The sequence below is a fragment of the Lolium rigidum genome, chromosome 4 (assembly GCF_022539505.1).
Source record: "Lolium rigidum isolate FL_2022 chromosome 4, APGP_CSIRO_Lrig_0.1, whole genome shotgun sequence".
Lineage (NCBI taxonomy): Eukaryota > Viridiplantae > Streptophyta > Magnoliopsida > Poales > Poaceae > Lolium > Lolium rigidum.
This window is the reverse complement of record NC_061511.1, coordinates 239,790,102-239,794,893: the sequence shown is the minus strand read 5'-3', so window position 1 is coordinate 239,794,893 and position 4,792 is coordinate 239,790,102.

Sequence of the window (4,792 nt, the reverse complement as noted above, 5' to 3'; positions counted from 1 at the left end):
TCCGGCTTAGGTTTTCGGGACGAAGGCATACGCGAAGAAAAGGAGGCGAGAGGGGCTGTGGGCCCCCTCCTCATAGGGCGGCGCGGCCGGGCCTTGGGCCGCGCCGGCCTATGGGGTGGGCCCACCTCGGGTCCCCTCTTCTCCCCTTCTGGCTCCCTTCGTCATTTGGAAAAATAGGATTTTTCGTGTAATTCCCGTCAATTGTTGATCTTCCAAAATATTGCATTCTGACGGTGCTTTTTCCAGCAGAATCCTGGCTCCGGTGCGCGATCCTCCAATAATCATGAAACATGCAAAATAGATGAAATAACATAAGTATTATCTCCAAATATGAAATATATCAATGAATAACAGCAAATTATGATATAAAATAGTGATGCAAATTGGACGTATCAACTCCCCCAAGCTTAGACCTCGCTTGTCCCCAAGCGAAACCGAACTCGGTAAACGGGACCACATGTTTATGGAGTGAAGAGTCGATAAATCAAATACGGACAAGAAGCATCATGTTCATTCACACAAGACATTCTAGTAAACAACTTCCTCATATAACTCAACTTGAAACAAGTATAAGGTAATCACAAATAAAGGTGCATAAGAAATCATAATTGGTGATGGCAAACTTTGTTCTTGGTCAGAGAACAGTTAACAGATTATACTTATCTATTGAGCAGCGCTCTCATATTAAAGCTTATATGGCTCATCTTGCATACTCAATCATAATTATCATTGATAACTTTCAAAACTTCATTCATTCAGATAAAACTTGTACTAAACAAGGAAGAATAAAAGACATGATGAAGCAAATCACAATATAATAGTTTGATCACAACAACTCAAATGCTTGCTTGAGATGGAGGGAAATAGGTTTACTGACTCAACATAAAGTAAAAGACAGGCCCTTCGCAGAGGGAAGCGGGGATTAAATCATGTGCTAGAGCTTTTTCAGTTTTGAAATCATATAAAGAGAATAAAAGTAAAGTTTTGAGAGGTGTTTGTTGTTGTCAACGACTGGTAGCGGGTACTCTAACCCCCTTGCCAAACAAGACCTCCAAAGAGCGGCTCCCATGAAGGACGTTATCTCTACCGGCAAGGTAGATCATCCCTCTTCTCTTTTGTTTACACATGTACTTTAGTTTATTTAAGGATGACACTCCCCCCAACCTTTGCTTACACAAGCCATGGCTAACCGAATCCTCGGGTGCCTTCCAACAATCTCATACCATGGAGGAGTGTCTATTGCAAAATTAAGTTGCTTACCGATGAATCGAGCAAAACATGTGAAGAGAGTTATTAATGAAAGTTGATTAATTGGGGCTGGGAACCCCGTTGCCGGCTCTTATTGCAAAATTATAGGATAAGTGGATGAAGCCACTAGTCCATTAGTGGAGGCTGCCTAACAAGATCGAAAGATAAAACACCACATACTTCCTCATGAGCTATAAAACATTGACACAAATAAGAAGTAATAAATTTTGAATTGTTTAAAGGTAGCACATGAAGTATTTACTTGGAATGGCAGGAAATACCATGCAGTAGGTAGATATGGTGGACACAAATGGCATAGGTTTGGGTTCAGGTTTGGATGCACGAGAAGCATTCCCTCTCAGTACAGGTCTTTGGCTAGCAAGGTTAATTAGCAAGCATAAGAGTTGAGGGAAACAAGCAAATATACATGTGATAGACATAATCATGCATCTTTCTTGCAAGCACAAACAATTTTAACTTCAGAATAATAAGCTATGAGCTAACAAGAAAGGAAGACAATGAAACAACTATATGTATTTCTCTTTTCTACTTAAACCTCAAGGTGTTGTTGCTATTGACCAATGCTAAGTTTGCCAAAACCAAATAGATTTACTCAATGCTCCCAAAGTGGTACCAATACTAAAATCAAGATCAATCATATAATAGAAATTGCAAACTAAAATAAGGTGTGCAATATGTAAATGATAAGACTTCTCATTAATATTTCATAACGATAACTCACACCAAGGGATACATAGACAAACTAAAGGAGAGATACTTCCTACACTGCAACCCATCTTATATGATAACTTCCCTACTCATGATATGACACTACTTGATAGTAAAAAGTAAAAGGTAGTGATGATGTGATACCGCGGCACTCCCCCAAGCTTGGAACAAACCAAGGGGATGCCAATACCGATGATGAATTACTCCTTTGGCGATGGTGGTGATGAATTCCCGACAAGCTTCTCCACAAGCTCCTGAAGCTCATCAATCTTGTACATGAGGTTGCGGATCATCTCTGAATTGTGCTCGACGCGATTAAGAAGTATATCAAACGGCGAGTCCCAATTCTTGGAGTTATTTCCCCATCCTTCAGCTTCAGGCTTCGTCCTTCCTGCAGTGTTAGAACGATCTATATCCCAATTGCTAGGCAATGCTGCCTTGGGAGTCCTTTCAATTTGATTATTGTAGATTAGATTGCGGAAGGGATGGTAAGTGCCTGAAGAAGATGTCTTTGGAGCTAGGTAATGACGTGGAACTCCTCCTCCGGTGCTAATCCGTGCACTCTTCTTGGCGTTGAACGGGTTTGACACCACTCCGATGCTTGCAATGGTGGTGCGCGGGCGTACTCGCGGAACTTCTTCGACTTCCTCTTCATCCTCCTTGACTTCTTCCTTCAATTCGGGGTCTTGGATACCTTCCTCCGAAGGCTCCTTGTCCTTGTTGTTGGAGACCATGGTGCTCCTAGATTGAAAATAGATCCCGGCGAAACAGACTCGAAACAAAACACGTCGAGAAAACGATATACGGACCTCCGGGGGTCCGGGGAATTATATAGCAAAAAATTTCACAACAAACGGAAAGTACCGGGTCGAACCGCAGTCGGAGAGGGGCGACGAGGCGGCTCAGCTCACAGGCGGCGCGGCCAGGCTGGGGCCCGCGCCGGCCTGTGGGGGCACGCCCTCGTGCGTCTCCTCCACTCCGTTTCGATCTCGTAATTTTTCATATTTTCCAAAAACAGCAAAAACATTGTTCGGAAAGTAAATCGCGAACTTTTTATTACCTGCGTACCGTTACCTATTCAAAGTCGAGTTACGCGTGATCGTCAATTTGACCTTTGATGAAAGCCTCCGGTGTTTCCACTCGAATAACATCAACATCTACATTATAAGAATCACCCGAGATATAATGCTTGAGTCTTTGTCCATTCACCACTTGCGTGGCATTGCCTTGGAGAGAACTAATTTTAATTGCTCCTGAACGATACACCTCCTCAACAACATATGGTCCTTCCCATTTCGAGAGTAATTTCCCGCAAAGAATCTGAGACGAGACCGATACAATAGGACTTTATCCCCAATATTAAACTCTCTTTTGATAATCCTTCTATCATGCCATTTCTTAACTTTCTCTTTAAAGAGTTTAGCATTTTCATAAGCTTCACTTCTCCATTCATCTAGAGAACTTAATTGCAGCAACCTCTTATTACCGGCTAGTTTAGGATCTTTGTTTAGTTCTCTAACAGCCCAATAAGCTTTGTGCTCTAGTTCTAAAGGTAAATGACAAGCTTTTCCATAAACCATTTTATAAGGTGACATTCCCATGGGGTTTTTATAAGCGGTTCTATAAGCCCATAGTGCTTCCTTCAATTTACTAGCCCAATTCTTTCTAGTTTTATTAACGAGTCTTTTGCAAGATAGATTTAATTTCTCTATTTGATAGTTCTACTTGCCCACTAGTTTGAGGATGATAAGCGGAAGCAATTCTATGATTAATACCATATTTAGCAAGAGTTTTTCTAAAACCACCATGAATAAAATGAGAACCTCCATCTGTCATAATATATCTAGGAACTCCAAATCTAGGAAAAATAATGTCTAAAAGCATTCTTAAAGAGGTCTCACCATCAGCACTTTTTGTAGGTATGGCTTCCACCCATTTAGTAACATAATCAACAGCAACAAGTATATGAGTGTTACCTTCTGAAGAGGGAAAAGGTCCCATGAAGTCAAATCCCCAACAATCAAACGGTTCAATAACAAGAGTATAATTCATAGGCATTTCATTGCGTCTGGAGATATTACCAACCCTTTGACATTCATCACAAGATAAAATAAACTTCCTTGCATCTTTGAAGAGAGTTGGCCAATAAAAACCTGATTGTAGAACCTTTTGCGCGGTTCTATCTCCGGCGTGATGTCCTCCATAAGCACTACCATGACATTTACTCAATATCTCTTGTTGTTCATATTCGGGAACACATCTTCGCAGAATACCATCCACTCCTTCTTTATATAAGTGTGGGTCATCCCAAAAATAATGCCTCAAGTCATAAAAGAATTTCCTCCTTCTGCTGAGCTGAAAAGGTTGGAGGCAAGTACTTGGAAACAATAAAGTTAGCATAATCAGCATACCAAGGACTCGTCTCGCGAGCTCACCTTTATTACAGCCAATTGTTCATTTGGAAAACTATCATTAACAGGAACATGATCATAAGCAATATTTTCCAATCTAGACAAATTATCAGCAACAGGATTATCAGCACCTTTCCTATCTACAATATGTAAATCAAATTCTTGCAAAAGAAGTACCCATCTAATAAGCCTTGGCTTAGCATCTTTCTTTGTCATAAGGTATCTAATTGCAAGCATGATCAGTATGAATCGTAACTTTTGAATCAACAATATAAGATCTAAATTTATCACAAGCAAAGACTACAGACTAACAATTCTTTTTCGAGTAGTAGCATAATTTCTTTGAGCAAGCATCAAGAGTTTTACTAGCATAATGAATAACATTCAGTTTTTTATCTACTGTC